Source organism: Notamacropus eugenii, chromosome 2 (genome assembly GCF_028372415.1).
Source record: "Notamacropus eugenii isolate mMacEug1 chromosome 2, mMacEug1.pri_v2, whole genome shotgun sequence".
NCBI classification, from domain to species: domain Eukaryota; kingdom Metazoa; phylum Chordata; class Mammalia; order Diprotodontia; family Macropodidae; genus Notamacropus; species Notamacropus eugenii.
Window position 1 is genome coordinate 105,231,723 of NC_092873.1, and position 19,382 is coordinate 105,251,104.

General features: G+C 37.6%; 1 protein-coding gene across 18 annotated transcripts in view; it reads right to left on the minus strand.

Moving 5' to 3' along the window:
- The window catches only part of TRERF1 (transcriptional regulating factor 1), a 334,655-nt gene that overhangs the window by 163,621 nt on the left and 151,652 nt on the right, over positions 1–19,382 (minus strand). For 17 of the 18 annotated variants that reach the window (XM_072642154.1, XM_072642161.1, XM_072642162.1 and 14 more), the window contains exon 2: positions 16,149–16,199. The exons of the other annotated variant lie outside the window; for it this stretch is intronic. The gene's annotated coding sequence lies outside the window, so the exon portion shown is untranslated. The remainder of the gene's footprint in view (positions 1–16,148; positions 16,200–19,382) is intronic. 18 annotated transcript variants of the gene reach the window in all.

The window sequence follows — 19,382 nt, forward strand, 5'->3', positions numbered from 1 at the left end:
ATAGATGTTAACAGGCATTGTGGTACTGAAGGGCAAAGGCTCAGGAGTCAAAAGATCTAGGATCAGATCCTGCTTCTGATGCTCACTTAACTTTGTGACATCCAGCAAGTCATTAGTCCTCCTTGGACCTCAATTCTTCCAACTGTCAATTTTCAGGGTTGAACAAGGGGCCCTCTGATGTTGCTTCTAGACCTGTATCTATGACACTGGTAATACAACTATTATGATGGAAAGGGGCGTTAGGGAAATTTTTTTACAATAAAAGGGGGTCCTTTATGAGTGCAGAATATTACAAAGATCACTCTGTCTCATGGTTTTATGATTTTCTTTATTCCAAGAAAGGTGCAATAAATGAGTATGTTGGAAAACTGCTTATATTAAAAAACAAAAATCAACAAAATTTTATATATAAAATAAATTAAGAATAAAAGCCCTCCTCATACTTGAAAAATGTTGGGAACCACTGCCCTAGATAGTTAACTCAGAGTGGCTAAATCCCCATCAAGTCTTCTACTATTCTAGTAATAAAGTAGACAATTTTCTACACAAATATTCCGTATTCTAGACAAATACCTAAAATGAATTTGCATTAACTCTTGCTTTCAAGTCATAAGAAAAGCTAACCCTCTTATGAGCAGCAAAGGAAGTCAGAGATCATGGATAATGGAAATTTACAGACCACCCTAACCATGAATTTTGAGGTCTGAGTTCCAACACCCCACCTTTCACCAGCCTGTCAACTTTTACTAGTATTGCTCAAAGGAAATGAAATGTTTTTATTTCAGCTAGAAAATGGATAGCAGGCCGTAAAACCAGAAAGAAGTGTGAACATTGACATATACTATGTGAGCCAGGGAGGGCAAATAACTTAACCTCTCAGAGCCCTAGGCGACTCTCTCAGTCTTTAAACTGTGTACCGGCCTACACTAGCGGAGAGAATTCCTCCATCTTTAAGGTCCTACCACAGACTATAGAATCCCTGAGACTTCCTATTTGTTTGTTCCTGTTATCTGTATTATCAGTGCCTGGTACAGTATTAAATACACAGAAGGAATTCAATAAATCCTTGCTTACTGCACTGACTGACAAGAGACATATTAATATCTATCCGCTTATTCCCAGTCCCAGGCACATGTGCTAAGTGCTTCACAATTATTTTCCCACATCAACCGTGGGAGGTGGGTTTTATTATTATCTCCATTTTACAGATGAGGAAACTGCGGCAAACACAGGTGAAGTGACTTACCCAATCAATACTGGCTAAGGAGTAAACAACTGTACAAGCTAATCTGTGATACCAACTATAAGTATAGCAAAAGTTCGAAGGCAGCTAGGTGGCACAGTGGAAAGAGAACAACAGGAGTTCAAATCCTACTCAGACATTTCCTATCCATACGACACTGGGCAAATTACTTCTATCTCTGTCCACCTCTTTTCCTCACTTGTAAAAAGGGGGGGTGATAAGAGTATCTAACTTCTAGAATTGTTGTGAGAATAAAATGAGATGAACACTTGTAAAATACTTTGTAAAACCTTTACGTACTACATAAAGGCTAGCTATCATTATTATAAATTTTTTCAGAAGCAGAGTTAAAAATACCTGGATTCAAATTCTGCCTCCACCATTTAACAGTGAGATGACCTGAGATAAGTCAAATGAACTTTTAAATATTTTTTTAAAAACTTTTTTTAAATGCTTCATGGAGCAGTGGAATGAGAGCCCAGAGTTGGTCCTGTTACCCAGGTCAAGTCACCTAACCTCTCTCAGTGCTTCAGGGACCCCTTAAGATAGTAAGCTGGGCAAAGGGAGTGGGAAGTTTCCTCACCCTGGGGGAGTTCCCCATACCAATAAAAGCAAAAGACCAGATCCTGCTAAACCCTACCCCCCTTTTTTAAACATCACTGTCATTCCCCATCGTTCTGTCTCTTCCTACCCTCCCCCTTCTCTAGGTGTTTTTAAAAATAATATATTTTTATAGATAGCTTTTATTTTTATATCACCAACATTTTCTGATAGATCCCTCTTTCATCCTCTTCCCAATGGAAAATAAAATGGTCAAAGGATATAAACCAGTAGTTTTCTTGATTAAGAAATCAAAACTAATATGGTCATATGAAAAATGCTCTAAATCATTACTGATGAGAGAAATGCAAATGGAAACAACTCCGAAATATTCTCTTACACCTATAAGATTGGCTAAAATGATAGAGGCCATTCAACTGCAGAATGGCTAAACAAGATGTGGTAGATGATTGTCATAGAACACTACTACTGTTCTACAAGAAATAATAAGTTGGTTAAAAACATGGAAAGATATGCATGAAATAATGAAAAGTGAAACGAGTAGTACCAAGAGAACACCATACATAGTAACATAAATATTGTCCTAAGAACACCTTTGAATGACTAACTCATCTTGAGTATCATAATTACTGAAAACAACTACAAGGGACCTATGAAGGAAGATGCTATCCACCTCCAGAGAAAGAACTATTAAACAGAAGTATAAATAGTATGGGTTTACGTGTGTGTGTGTTTCATTGTAGTCGTTCTCTAGGGCAGGGTGGGAAGGGAGGGAGAAAAAATAAAAAGTACACAGCACAGAACAAAAGAAAACTTGGAAGGAAGCACAGAAAAGCAGGGTAGCTTTGAAAACAATGTGTAGTTTTTATTACAGTTTTTTTTTAAAAAGTCAAGTCTGAAATGGATACTGAATCCTCTCTGTATATCATACTGTGTACATGAAAATGTTCTGTTATTTTTTTTTATTTAAGTTCAAAATGAATTTTAAAAATTTTTAAAAGAAAAAAACAAAGAGCAAAACTAACTCATATATCAACAAAGTATGACAAACTATACAATGTCCCAAATTGATAGCGCTCTACCTCTGTAAAACGGAAGAGGTCACTTTATCTCTTCTTTTGGGGGTTCATTTTATGGTTAAAATTGAATGGCCAAGAGGAGCAAATATGGAAATGGATAGGTTTATTTATTTAAATAACCTACAGTAATTTAGGTCCAAATGAAGTTTACTTGAAAATCTAATATAAGATGAAAAATGTAATTCAGTCACTATAATTAAAAGTGGTACAGCATTTGCGTTTTAGAGGGAAATCATACAAGAGTCTTCTTAATCCTATTAGATGCTTAACGTCTCCTATCCTGAACAGAAATATATTGGATTGATTTCTTTTATGAATCACTTAGAAGGCATGTGATACCATGGGGATTAATTTTTTCCACTGACTGATACATGTCAGCATGGGCACTAGATCTAAGAGAATGCCTCCCAGACATCTTCAGAGAATCATGGAATGTGAGAGCTGGAAGGAATTTGAAAGATTATCTAGCCACCAGCCCAAACCCTCACCCAGGCTCCACAAATGAAGACACTGAGATCCATAGAGGTTCACGTCAGTTACCAAAGGTCACAAAGATAGGCATCCACAGAACATGAAATGAACCCAGGTTTTTCCAGCCCTCTAGAACAGAGCACCAGTTTTCAAGCTTTTTTGGTCTCAGCAATCCATTATCCTCTTTAAAATTATTAAGGACCCCAAAAGGCTTTCATTTATGTGGGTTATATCTACTGAAATTTACTATTTAAAAAGCAAAACTGATAAATATTTTAAAATATATTTTGAATATATTATTTAGAAAATAAATATAAAATTTGTAAAAATTGTAAATATATCAAATATATTTATATACATGTATATATATCCTAAATAAAATTTATTAAATTTAGCATCATTTAACTACACTTAATATGCATGAATTTTCATAAACAATAAACCTATGTTGAAATAAATATAACATTTTTATGAAAAATAGTATTATTTTCCAAAGCAAAAAAAGTAAGTGAGAAAAGTGTCATTATTTTATACATTTTTGCAAATCTCTTTAATTTCTGGTTTCAGAGAAGACAAGTTTTCCTATCTTCTCCTGCATTCAATCTGTTCTGATATGTGGTTTTGGTTGAAGTATATGAAGAAGATACAGTCTCAAAGATACGTACTTGGAAAATGAAGGAGTATTTTAAGAAGCAAATAATATATTAACATTATAAAAAATTCTGACCTTTCTAGATGCCCTTTAAAGGTTCTTAAGGACTCCAAGGAGTCTTTGAAGTACGCTTTGTTACTCTGAGTCTACCTACCCAAGAATGTCCTTAATATAGCATAATGAAAAAAGAGAACAAGTCAGTCTCCAATAGCTCACATTTATAAAATACTTTGGGATACAATTATAGGAGGGTATCACAAATGCAGGAGGTTCCCTGTATCAGTAAAATCTTAGGTCCATTTCCTAACCCGTTACACTCTGCTCTCCAGCCCAAAAGGTAAATCATGCAAGTCTTCTCAACTCTATTTTGACACTGGGGAAACTGTGGCTCAGAAGGCTAAGGTAATTTTCCCAATTTAACTCAGAAAGCATTTATTAAATATCTACTATGTGCGAGGTACTGTACTGAGAGTTGCAAAGTTAATGACTCATTTTTACAATAACAACAAAACACTGCAAAGGCACACAACTATAGAAAACTTGAGAATGAACGCCAATGACAACCCATGATCTTAGAGGTCACATGATGAAATAAGCACCTCTCCCAACCGAGAGACGATAGGATGCACAGTGAGACACAAATTTTTTGATATGGTCAATGAAGCCATCTGTTTTGTCTGACGACAAAGATTTACAACTGGGGTTTTGTTTTTCTTTCTTTCCCCTATTGGGCTGGGGGAGAGTGGGAAGGAGGTGACCATCAGAGATGGAGATGGAAAATAAAAAGTGAGTCATTGAAGCATGTTTTTTAAATGCACAGAAGAGAACAGAAGGAGGCCCAGAAGGAATGAGAGACCAGCAGGACAGCTTTGAATGTTATATGATGAATTTGTTGCATACTTAAAAAGAAGCTGAACATAACAGAGATTCACAGTTTCACAGACAAGCCTCTTTTTCTCTTCAGTGTGTATAGAAATATTTGCTTTGGTGTTGGGTAGGATCAGAATTTTTAAAAATTTTAAAAGTCAAAAATAGGGGGAGGAGAAGACACTATATGCACACATGCAAAGAAATACAAAACGCAAGCCAAGTAAAAGCTAATAAATGTAAGAACCGGTGTTTTCACTACTTTGTAACACAATGTCAAATATCTACCACGATCTATTGAAAAATGGCAGAATTCCTGGCTCAGGAGAGGCACTGAGAAATAAAAACCAGGAAAACGGAGGTTTTATACATGCAGAAAATTCTCCCCAGTTCCCTCTAAAATCCTAGAGACCTCTTGTTCTTGCTTGCTAACTTAAATCGCTCCATCACTACATAACTAAATTTTCACCATAAGAAAATCCAAACCATGCTAGTAATAAGAAGGGGAATTTTTCTCCAATTCCTTATTAAAAATCAGTTGAAAAGGAGGCCTTCTGCTCATGAGAATTTAGTAAATGTCCTCTAATATGACAGGACCAAGATGCAAAGGTTTTACTTGAGAAAAAAATTCAGTCTAAGAAACCAATGCAAAACCCCAATACCAAATAAGAATTCACATTTAATTAATTAATTGATCGATGCCTTATGGCTTAGAAAGCATTTTTTCCCACAATAACTCTAATGAAAGAAGTAGTTCAAAGATGAGAAAATTGAAGATTCCTCCCAGTCATCCTTCAAGTAGACTTCACCCAAACCATTCTGGAAAGGTGGGTGTTGGCTACCTTATTTCTAAAGATTCTCTAGAATATTTCATCCTCCTAACCCCATTCACCCATTTCAACATTTCACCTAACTCATTGTGAGAAAACTCTTCTAAACATCTCTAACAGTTTTTTCTTAATTTTTAAAGCTACCATTCCTTGCTCTTTCCCTAGCTGGTGATTGGTAATGCCTGCTATCTTTTGTGTAATAAAGCTAACAATGATTTTTCAACACTTGAACATATTCCAATTTGCATGAGTCTCATCAAAAGGTTATACTGTAACAAGCTGATCTCAAATTGAGTAGTTTAGGTCATATTTATTGCCTTTTTCCATGAAAACTATTTAATTCAGTATATCAGGAAGACAATATTTTACCCTTCGTCCCTCCATTAACTTCATTAAATCCCAGAAAACACGGAAAGGACACATTTAATGTAAAGCAATACAAACATCACTGACGAATGGCAGGTTTGAAGAATAAATTGATCAGTGACTCTTTACTCATTAGTCCAGTGTTTAGAACATGGTATAGATGTGGAAGAGACTGACAGTTCGAGCCCCATCCAGGTAAGTTAGTATACTTTATGGTTCTATCTCTGTAGTACCAACTCACTCCCAATCCTTGTCATCTCTTCCAAGATTCCACAATGAATGTTTCAAACTCTTCTTACTGATTTAAGTCCACTGTTCTACACTAAAAGTTAACCCTTTTTTATAATGGATCCTCCAACTCACAGATCCCCCACCCCTCACCCCTGCTACCTTTGGCAGCGGTAAAGTCTGGGACTCTTCAGAATAATTTTTGAATGCATAAAACATATAGGTTACAAAGGAAAACAATTTTATTGAAATAGCTATTAAAATTTTTTTTTAAAGCAAGTTCAGACATTCCAGGTTAAGAACCTGTTTTAGGCTATCAAGACATTTTTGAATCAAGACTCTGGAGATGATATGGCATAAGGTGCTGAACTTGGAGTCAGGAAGACCAAGGTTTCAATCCTGAATCAATCTCTTACTAATATGACCCTGAGATCACCAAAACTCTCTATTCTTCTGTTTTCCTCACCTTAAAATTAACTGGTTAGCAGGAGAACACAGTAACAGCAACATTGTATGATAATCAACTTTAACAGACTTAGCTCTCCTCAGCAATATAACCACCTTAGATAATTCCAAAAGACTCATGAAAGAAAATGCTGTCCATATCCAGAGAAAGAAATAGGGAATCTGAATGCAGATCAAAGAATACTATTTGCCCTTTTTTTGTTGTTTTTGGTTTTTCTTTCTCGTGGTTTTTTCCCTTTTGTTCTGATTCTTCCTTCACAACATCTCTAATGTGGAAATATATTTAATATGACTGTCCATGTATATAGCCTATATCAGATGACATGCCATCTTAGGGAGGGGGAAGGGAGGAGAGGGTGAAAAATTAGAACTCAAAATCTTTAAAAAGTGAATACTAAAAACTTAAAATAAATAAATAAATGATTTTTTTTAGATGTAGCTGGTTATACTAGATGCATTCTAAGTCTCTTCCATATTTAAATACATAACTCTATAGAACTTTATATTAGCTCTCCTGAATCTCATCCAACTGGTTTTCTACATTTCCTACCTATGCAAGTTGCAAATTTGACAAGCATAACAGTTACACTTTTATTCAACTCATAAATAGAAATGTTAAACAGCACAGGGCCAAGTAATGTCAGAGGAACTCCACTGGAAACACCTTTCTAACCTGACATCATTCCATTAATGATCACTCTTCTGAATCCAACTAGTGTGCCATGCTGCCTTCTATGAAATTACATAGCTATTAAAAGCATAAATTATATACACTAATTTTCAGTAAAAGGATTAATTTCTTTCATTTCCCTGAAAAACATGATTCCTGCAACACCATTTCATAGTCAGATGGCCCAAGACAAAACTCTCAGATGTTCTATCACCAAAAACAATTAAAAAAGGAACCCGCTGGCCTAGAACGTTGTCGTATATGATGAGTCTTGGAATCTTTAGCATGAAATTATAGGGCTCCTGGGTAGAATTGATAGATTTTCCCAAAGGCTTAATGCAGTTTTAAACTATTAAGACTTTAAACCACACTAAGATTTTGGGGACACTCCTCATTTCAGAAGATTCAGAAATTAAATTACTTTGGGAAACAGTGGCTTTAGACATTCCCTGGCATGGAAGCAGTGTGCTCACCAGATCTTCTCTCCATGTTCCCCTTTAGCTCCAGGACTGAACACCAACACGCCATCCACACCCGGACAAATTCCTATGTAACAAGAAGTAGCTTTCTCAAGCCCATGGACTGAGGCTGAGGTTTACTCAACAGATGGCTCAAAGACACTACCTGCTTGGGGCAATGCCAACCAAGCAGGGCCAGCATCCAGGGAGTACTTGAACTTAAAGCAAAATGAGTAATGCTGTCTTTATGTTTTTCAGGTCCCCAGTTGTTGGGTGTTTGCTGTTCTTTTTAAATCAGTCTGGTAAAGCAGCTTTAAAAAGCATACTTTTCGGCAGCTCCAAAACACAGTTGTTTATACAAATATGAACGCCTATGTCCATGTTGTCAAACTATGGATACACAAGGCAGGACTGAATAAACTGCAATGACTTTGCTTTTGAGGTTACCCTATATGGAAAGAAAAAAAAATATGTTTACACACCTTTTAGCAATCCCAGCACAGAACAAGCTGGGACTATTTCAGAAAGGCAAAATTTGTTCCATACTCCTGGAAAAATTAGGTGCTAAGGTGATACCTTTGTTAGTTTCTAGAAAACATTTTCTTTCCCCACACCTTATGTTCAAATACTTTTCTCTTTCCTTTAAAATGAAGATGAAGCCCAACTACTCTCCTCTAGAATGATACGAGCACTGAGGAAGGACAGGCAGCTCATAAGCTGTCATGGTGTACTAGGTTGACTTTGCTTAACTTCGCAAACTTTGTCTGAAAACAAAGAAACCTAATTCCATTGGTGTCTGTTCGTATCTTTTGACCAAATATGCCTCAAGACAAAAATAACCCCAAAAAAGTAATATACATATGAGAGATGGATCTAAACGAACAATAATACAAGGAAGATAAATCAAAACAACTCTGAGGTTTCACCTCATACCCAGGAAACAGGCTAAGATAAGAAAAGATGTAAACAGTCAATTTTGGAGTCTTCAGGAAGACAGAAACACTAATATGCTATTGGTGGACTGACTGTAGTATTAAAAAAAAGTATTCATAAAACTTGAAAAATGAAAATAAAATTCTGATACAGCTATTCACTCCAAGTGAAAGACATAGGATCCAAGAGATAACCACCTCCATTTGCTTCCTAATTCGAACCAATTCAATCCAACAAACACTTATTATCTACTATGTGCAAGACACTGTTTTGCTGTATGCCTCCCACACCGTTGAATTAAGAATTATTCATCTGGTTAAAGCAAGAAAGCACTGATAAGGAGAAGGCAAAGACACTTGAATCACAGACTGACCTCAGGGGAAGCAATCAAACAAGTCAAACCCTCTCAGTGGACAGAAGATAGAACTGAGGCCCACAGAGGCTAAGCAACTTGGAGGATGGCAAAACCAACATTCAAACACATTTCTTGTGACTCAATGATCTTTCCCACTTCTCAGTTCTACATAACCCTCATGATATCATGGTTGTGCCTCCAGTCAGGATTAGCACTTTCCACATTACTGTCCCACTCAAGGATTTCCAGGATGCCAGTCCTCACTAGCAAGAAAATGCTTCATGAAGTAAGTAATTGTTGACTAAGTAAATAAATGAACCACCCAGTCAATAAGCAGAACAAAGTCAGGCACTCATCCAGAGGAAACATTGGACAATCAATAAATCAATTAACAAGCATTTCTTAGGCATAAAACATGTGCAAAGCAGACATTGTGGTAGGAAAGTCTTCATGTAGAAAGTAGCATTTTCCCTTCCTGTAGGAAAATGAGTATTGCAAAACACAGAAATGAGGAATAAGAGTATCCCAGACAGATACACAGAGAGGAAATAGAGTGCTATGGATAAAGGGAAGAAGAAAAGCCAGTTTGGATGGAACACATTGTATACAATAAGACTGAAAAGACAGGTTTGGGGGAAGGAGGCTAGTCCATGAACGGCTTTAAATGCCTAAATGATCTTGAAGTAAAAGGAAGCCACTGGGCTTTATTGAGGTAGTAAAGGTACATCATTAGGCATTGGCTTTAAGAAAATCATTTCAAAAGACAAATTGAGGGGTAGAGAAACACTTGAAGCAGGGAAGTCAATAAGGGGGGGTATTGCAATAGTTCTAGAGAAATATGATGAAGGCTTGAATAAGGGAATTAGCTGCATGAGCAAAGAGAAGAAGGGTAAGAAGGCAAGATGTTATAATTTAGAAACAATAAGGTTAGGCACTGATAAATGATTATGTGGGATGAGTATGAATAAGTATCTTCATATATGGAGGAATTTATATAAGGATACAGACATAGGATAGATATACAGATATATAGATATACACAGACATAGGATATACAGAGATAAAAATCAGATGTGATACTTTTATATACAATATACATATATATGCTTATATAGATATCTACTCCCTCTCCACATAACACACACACATACACACACACACACACACACACATATACAACACACACCACTATATAAGGATATTTATTCACTTTTCGACGAGGATATAAGAAAGAAACAAGGAAGACATCAATTCTCCGGGGATCTGAGGAAGGATGCTGCTGCCTTTGACAGAAAGAAAAAAGCTCTGAAGAGGGACTGATTTTCAGGGGAAAGCAATTAGTTTGGTCATGAAGAGTTTGGGGTAACAATAGCACATCCAGTTAGAAATGTCAAAGAAGAAACTAGTGATATGGGATTAAAATCTACAACTGATCAAAAACACTCATTTTGTACCCTGCTGGCTTGAGGCTTCAGCATGATATGAGGCAAAGTTTGCTGAATTTGGAATCAGGAGGTGGGTTCAACAATCTGTTTTGCCACTTCCTATGTGACCTTATGTAAGTCTTCACAGCTGTGGGACTCAGTATCCTCATCTGTAAAATGAGAGCACTGAGCTAGAAGACCCCCTAAAGTCTCCTCAAGCATGAAACCTATGATTCGGCATTCTTCCACCCCCATCTCACACATGCACGCCACCGGTCATAGGAAGCAAGGCAGGGGGAGAGAAAGAGACAAGACTGATGTAAAGACAATGAAACAGAGGGAAACAAACCTTGCCCCTGGGTGGCTCAATTCAGAGGAATATAATATCACAGAACTAAAGCAAGAGGGTCTATCATCTGCATTTTATGGATACCATGGAAGTTAGGGAACTTACCCAAGGTGACATAGATTAGTGTTTATACATGTGTAATCAAACAACAGCAACCAGGTTTAACTTTATAATTGACAATAATTAGGAAGGCTCTATGCTAGCTGGTAGGTATGGTGGATAGAGAGAGATGGGCCTGGACTCAGGAAGACCTGAGTTCTAATCCAGCTTCAGACACCTACTACTTTTATGACCCTGAGTGAGTCATTTAACCTATTTGCCTCAATTTCCTCATCTGTAAAATGGGGGTAGTAATAGCACTGATGTCTCAGAACTGTTGTAAGGACCAAATGAGATAAAGTTTGTAAAGGACTTCGGATAGTGCCTGGCACAAAGTAAAAACTTTATATAAATACCAGTGATGATGGTAATGAAGATGATTGAAGGGAGCGGGGGGAGGTTGAGGGGCCAGTGAAACCACTTCCTCCTAGTTTTAAGTATGAAACCATAAGGCCACATGTCAGCTACAGTAAGCATGAAAGCTAGAACCAGGACCAGGCTCTGAAGAAGCAGAGACAGCACAAGAACGCAGCGTTAGGGGTCTGTGGAGTCTTTTCTCATAAAACGACAGCCAAAATGTAAATTCCAGAGTTCTACCCCCAAGCCCAAGATTGGCAAGCCAACTGAATGCAGCTCACCACACTGAGATAATCCCTCGATGACACCAGTGTGATGACATGGCCTGGGGTTTACTGTGTGGGTGGTGTTGTAACCCAAGCTGAGGAAGCCAGCTTCCCCACTAGCTTCCATCTTGGCAACACTAACTCTAGTCAATACAGCAACACATTCTGTATCCTAGCGATAAAACTGTTATAAACATTTTATATTCATATATGGTCTCAGAAACTCTTTATTCAATTGATGGAAGTAATTTCTACTTCACAATGTAATTGCGGTTTTTTTAGCTTTCAAGTTATTTTTTACTACTTTTTAAATGCGTCTGTTAAAGCAAAACTAATTCAAGTGGGCAAGTCTCATGATCTTACTGAGTTCACAGTTCACAGTTGCCTTATATATAAATGAGGCAGTTGGACTAAATGATCTCAAGGGTACCTTACAGTTTTAAATCTGGGTTCCTATGATCTTAAATAAAAACCACTGATTTGTTTCAGTCAAGCTCCTTCTGTACCACAGTGCTTGTTTGGCATGTGGTAAGTGCTTAATGACTGTTGATTATCTGTAACCAACAGGGATCATCCATGACAGGAGAGCTTTCTACAATGAAGATTAATTCACTTTCCACAATGGTGCATATACTTAGAAACATAAAAATTAAGCTGTTACAGATTTGGGGACATTTGATGAAACATCACTGCTGTTATAACTATCAAGCACAGTGAACTTTCAATGAAAAGACCCTGTTCAGTACCAATATACAAATACATTAAAAATTGAGGCCTGTGCCAGCGACAGAGAGGCATTGTTGTATACTGAAGAAGAGTCAAACTCTTGGCAACTCTAGGCTGGCCAAACTCCCAAAATGGGCCCCAACTTGATTAAAATGTAACTTGGAAATGTTTAACAAAATAAACAGAAATAAAATACAACACAGAAAATGTTAATTTGTAGTGTTCTAAATAACGTTCACTGGTAGAATCCTAAGAGAATAATCAGCCTAAATATGTTAATTTGTAGTAACCTAAGAGAATATGCAGCCCACAGGGATACATTTCTATTTGAATTTTATACCTTTGGTACAGTGGATAGAAGGACAGTCTTAAAGTCAGGAAGACCTGATGGATTCAGACCTCACCTTCAACACATATTAGTTGTTATACACAGGCAAGTCACTACCAGATATACAAACCCCCACCCTCCACAATGTCCCCAGCTCTGATAACAACTGTCAACTATGACAAATCTCTGATCCATATTAGCAAGAGAAAGTTTTACACACCAAGATTTCCTTCCATCTGATAAAATCACAGATCTGGATGCAAAAAACAAAAACAAACCAAAAAACCCTGTCGTTCCAACTTTCCTAACGCTCCTTCAATCCCTGATGTATCTATCAAAGGTTCCTGCTAATGAGAATTAAAACCTGAACAAGACTTCAGGATTTTTTTTAAAGATACAGTTGTCTGCAAAGAGATGCCAAATCCCACTTGACAGACTATTACAAACATCTTATCTAGTAATTACAATATGAAACCAGCCAATTTCTATTTTAAATGATTCTTCATTCATTGCAACTGACCTGCCTTCCCAGCACCACTTACCACCCAGATTAGTGACGAATACATTATATTCTCAAACACTCATTCACTGTGACGCTGAACCATTGCCCACCTTACACTTTATGTGACACCTTACACTTTATGTATTCACAAGCATACTTCTGTATATCTTATCTCCCCAACTAGACTGTAGACTGCTTGAAGACAGGGAATCTCATCTCATATTCTCATCTCACATGCACATCTCATATCCCTCACTGGGCCTCATAAGCCCATTCAAAAAATATCTGAATGAATGAAGTAGCAGATGTAATTACATAAACTTTCAGGGAAAAAAAATTTCAAAAATCATTGTGTATATGAGTATACAAAATGGAAAAACTCCTTATAACATAAGCCAAGTAACGTGTCTTCAACATATTACAAAAAAGAAAACTAATTTATGCATAACTTTAAAAGGGGCAGAGCTAAATGTAGTGGAGAGGGCATTAGATGTAAGAGACCAAAGACCTGGGTTCAAGTCCCAAAACTGGGACTTATTAACTGGGGCTGGGTAAGAAACAGCCTTCTGTGCCTTAACTTCCTCAACTATATAAAAAGCAGAGGGACAAACTTTCTGAGAGATAGTCTCTAGAGTCCCTTCCCTATGTGACAAGCCACAATTCAGTAGGAGAAAAAAAACGGGGTGCAGGGAGGGAGAAAGTACGGCACATGAAAAAAGACAAAAAGCCATGAGAGGCAAACCACGCCTCATCGTACTGTTCCCCCTACTGCCAGTAACAATAATTATTACATTTATATACGGCAGAATTACCGTATCTCTGAAGGTCCATCAACTCCAGAATTCTATGGCACAATACATAGTATTACAATAGGTTTCTAGCTTGAAAAAATGGAATTTAATTTAGAGGCCACTGAATTCTTTCTCTCCATAGCCTCAAGAGGGAGCTACAATTGGGGGGAAGGGGGGGTAATTTAGCCATAGGACAACTCTGTGGGAGAAACAAGAGAAATGCAACCCAACCTTCCTACATCCCACATTAAAACTGGAAATGCACTAATGGGTCTGAACAGTTTCATTCAGTTCAGTAGTCATTCTGTCTACCACTGTCATGGTCAGTGAGAGTGGGTAGGAGCTGCCCTGTGTGATGGTCTCCTCCAAAAATGATGGCTGTAATCTAGACATCCCAAACTCCCTTTAAAATCTCACCGGATGAACAGAACCAGGAGAGCATGGTACACAGTAACAGCCAGTGATGGGATGACTAACTTTGATATACTTATCTCTTCTTAGCGATGCAAGGGTCTAAGACAGCTCCCAAAGGTTCATGATGGAAAATGCTGTCCACATCCAGAAAAAGTGTGGAGTCTGAATACAGATCAAAGCATATTATTTGCTCTCTTTTTTTTTGTTCCTTCTTTCTTGTGGTTTCTCCCATTGGTTCGAGTTCTTCTTCAGAACACAACTAATGTGAAAATAGGTTTAATATGAATGTATATGTTGAGCCTGTAACAACTTACACACCAACTAAGTTCGGGGGAGGGGGGAAACAAGGAGAAAATTTGGAACTCAAAATCCTATGGAAGTGAATGTTGAAAATTAAAAATAAATAAATTTTTTAAAAAGAAGAAGAAGAAACCTGAATTTGGAGCCAGAAGAACAAGGTGTGAAGCTCTTCCATGTATTAAAAATAAAATAAAAATTCTCTGGATTCCAAAGGACTCATGATAGAAAAAAGCTATCTACCTCAGTAGAGAGAGGGAATTAATGAACTCTGAGAACAAATGGAAGTATAAATATATATATATATTCTCACGGTTTCTGTTTTTCTTGCTTTCTTTTTTCTTTTGCAACATGGCAAATGAGGAACTGATTTCCTATGTATAATGACTATTGTATCTCTTGCCTTCTCAATAGGGAGAGGACAGAAGGAAGAGAGAGAGAGAATTTGGAACCGAAAATAAACATTTAAAAAAAAGAAAAATAGAATTTGGATAAAAAGAAATTTGAAGGAAGATAATTTAGACAAAAAATAGCATTCTCAAACACTTGCAGATGGTAATAAGTATGCTTTTCAAGAAATTAGAAATAAAAACAAACATGGTGTGTTCAGGAGCCAGTGAGCAAGCTAACCTAGATGGAATGAAGAGTACACTTGGGGGAAAATAGTATGGCTAGTAAAGGTGGGGTAAAATTTAGGAGGAGTTCATTTGCAAACTCAGGAGTACGCGTTTATTTCTTTATAACTGTAGTAATAGAGGGTGTTCCACTGAGGAGGAGAAGAAACCTCATGTGATAAGTCTTACATCCACAAAGGCCTGTCAATCCCTAATTTTTGATGAGTAAATCAAGAATCGTAGAAGGGACTGCAAAGGTCATTCAGTCCAATGTTCAATAAATGTTTACAAATGATTAAGGTCACATAAGGATGAAATAACAGAGGCAGCATTTGAAGCCAGGTTCTTTGATTTCTGAGACAGAGCTCTTTCCACCATACCCCACTACCTTATAATTAAGAGGATGAGTACAGGACTAGGCATCAAACGTCTTGGTATGATATTAAGAGAGATAAATTTAGGGTCAGAAGATCTCAGATCAAATCCCAGCTCCACCATTTTTTACCTCTGTGCTATTGAGCAAATCACTCTCTGGGTCTCCATTTCTTCCTGAGTCAAGAGAAACAGGACAGGATGTTCGTTTCTTTGTTTATGAGGACCCTGGAGTATACATAAATGGCTGCTGACCCTCAAGCAAAAGCCCACAGGTTTCCATGACCACTATATCACCTGTTCTTTTGTCTTTGGTTTGCGCACAGAGCACCAGGGACCACAGAAAACAGAAAACAAAATTAACTTGCTAGAGCTACACTCTCTCACAAAGCATTTGAACGGAAGAACACAAAGAAATCCTAAAAAATTACCTGTTTGAGGATTATGCAGATCAGCTTCTAACACTCCTGCCCAGGCATCATCTACGGGGCAAACGAAAGACCATTTTAGAGATATTTTAAAACAACATGCAATAATCATGAACTGAAAATGAGGCTCACAGAAAGGGCAAAGAGAGGCACATGGTGGGTTAGAGTAGGCTACAACACAGAACCTAGAGACGGAATGGACAGCTCTGGTCTTACAATAAGGAAGCTGTTGTGATTCAATCATGTCCAGCTCTTCATAATCCTATGGACCACACTGTTCATGAGGTTTTTGTGGCAAAGATACTGGAGTGGTTTCTCCAATGGATTAAGGCAAACAAGGTTAAGTAACCTGCCCAGGATCACACAGCTAGTAAGTATCTGAGACTGGATTTGAGTCCAGCCCTATGATGCTACCTAGTTTCTTCCTAGAATAAGGAAGAAATGAATTCAAATACTGTCTCAGACTCTCAACAGCAACATAATAATAAACCTGGGCAAGTTATTTAACCTCTTTCAATCTGAGAGTTGGTGAACTGAATGGGGTTGGCTCGAAACATGATTGTGCTCTAATCAATGAGGAGCTTCGAGATACAGGAGTAAAACATGACCTCAAGGAAATGAAAGATATACAAGTAAACACGTTGGTTACATAGAGAGGGAAGGGGATGACAGTTCAAATTCTCTAGCAGAGATATCATCTCTAAAATCATATTTAAGTGGATAGACCCCCTTTGGGTATGGACAAAGAATCACACAGAATGGGCAAGGAGGTTGGGTTGCAATCCCTACCAATGGAGGAATCAGCTAACTAGATGAGATTATAGATCCAATTATGTCTTTTAAAATCTTAATAATGAGAGCACATGCTAAAGTACTAGGATTACTTTGGGTCAGCACAGGTGATACAGAGAGAGGTGAAAACATTATCCCCCACCCTCAAGTTCACAGTCCAATGGAGGAACAATACGCAGATAGCTATTAACATACAAGATATATTACAGCCCCACCACCACCACATCACCTTGCTATGATGGCCCTAGGGAAACCAAATCAAATATTTCTCTAAACTGGAGAAAGATGATTACTCAGATTCGGTATGGGAATGGACTCTGGAGCTCTCTAAGCAAAGACTAGATGACCAACAGTTAAGGATTACATAGAGAGAACTGCTAGTTCATATATGGGTTGGATTAAATGGTCTCTAAGGTCCCTTCCAATAATAAAATTCCAAATCTGAGTCTTTTAAACCAGTATTAGAACTAGGACTCAACATGTTTTTTCTAGGAATTGTTTTTGTTTTTGTCTTCGTTTTTGGCTGGGAACCTTCTTCTATATGCTTTTACTTTGGTTAATTCCATGAATAAATAGTTATTGAGAGTCCTGATCCCTACTTAACACAAGCCATCTTGGATACTATTTTTGGAAATCACAAGCCTCCATGGTACACAGGTTCAAAACTACTCTTCATTCTCACAATGGGTATAGCTAATAGAAAAAAAAAGATTTTGATGTACACACTGGGTTTTAGCTTCAACCCTAAATTGATCAACTCAGACATTCATTAATAACAATAATATTTTGTCTAGTCATTTCAGTAGTCTTGTCCAACTCTTCGAAATCCCATTTTGGGGATTTTCTTGGCAAAGACACTGCAGTGGTTTACCGTTTCCTTCTCCAGTTCATTTTACAGAAGAGGAAATGCAGGCAAAGAGGGTAAAGTGACTTGCCCAGGGGTCACACAGCTAGCAAGTGCCTGAGGCCATGTTTAAACTCAGGTCTTCTGGTCTCCAGGGACACTCTATCTACTGTACCACCTAGCTGCCTGTAGCTAATCATATACAGCTTACTATGTGCCAGGCACGAACTAAGCATTTAAAAAATATTATCTACAATAGATATGAAACCAGAAAAAGAAACTAGAAATAGCAACAAACAGAAGAAGGAAAGTATTATTAACATTAACAGAACGTGTTACCATCAAACAGAGGGAGCTACTACCGGAGCTGCAGAGCAAAACAACCAAAGCTGGTTCTTAACCACACGCTAGGGTGTTATCCACTGAATAATGTGCTATCTCCAGAGACCAGTCATATTTCAAGTCAGGTTCATAATGGCATGGAAGTGAAATCAGTCACCACCTTCCCAAAAATTTATTTGTTTAATAATATATGAACAGGGTCGGCTTCAAGCAAAACTGAAGTAGGCCAGATTGCCCCAAGTACTCCCAACCTCCCTAATCTTTGTCCTTTTTACCCTCTTAGGAGTTCTCGGTTTTCTGCTAATCTCCATTATCAAGCTTGCTTTTTAGATCCCGGAAAGAATGCTGTATTTGAGAGGCAGGAAGATCTGAATTCAAATTCTGCTTCTGAGATGGTTACTAGCTAGCCACATGACCACAGACAAGTCACTTAACTATACTGGGACCCTATTTTTGATAATATGTACCAGTCTCCCAGGGTCTTAGCTTTATCCCTCACATTCTCATCCTATTCTGGACATCTCTTTGCATACAAGAGCTTTCTGCTTTGTAACAGAGGTAGTATCACCACATTAGACAATGAGCTACTTGAGGTAAGGGGGACTGTGGGTTTTTTCATTTTCGTACCTTTAGCACCTAGGACGTATGTCATCTCCCACAGCTCACAGCCTTGCACAAAGGAGTCAATTACTAGAAACCTAGTTGGACAATGCTAATTCAATTAACTCATCTTTTGCTCCTCCTTTCTCCCTCATTCCTTACTTCCAGCAGTCTTCCAGTTCTAGGCATCTTTTCTTTCCAGGTCCCGATCAACTCATGTTTAAGCTAAGACAATAACTGTCTCCTGACTGGTCTTCCTACTCCTAGTTTCTCCTCTTTTCTAATCCATAGTGTAACCCCTCTGCCAAATAACTATCCCTAACCTAACAATATTAGTCATGCCCAACTTAACAGCATGAATTAGTTCCACGGAAAGCAGAGATGAGGAGAAATAATACTGCTGGGGAAGGGGGAATATTTCTAAAGGAGCAATGCTATAAATGTAATAGCAGAAAAATCAATCAATCAAAAATCATTTATAATCTCCAACTATGTGCTAGTCATTCTGGTGATACAAAGACAAACATCAACAGCCGTAGCCTAAATAGGAATTCACAGACTAGGGCAGAAGACAAAAAAATATGCATCTAAGCATATGTAAAACAAATGTAGGGGAACTGGGGGAGAGGAAAGGGAAATAAGAAAGTTTCCTAAAAGAG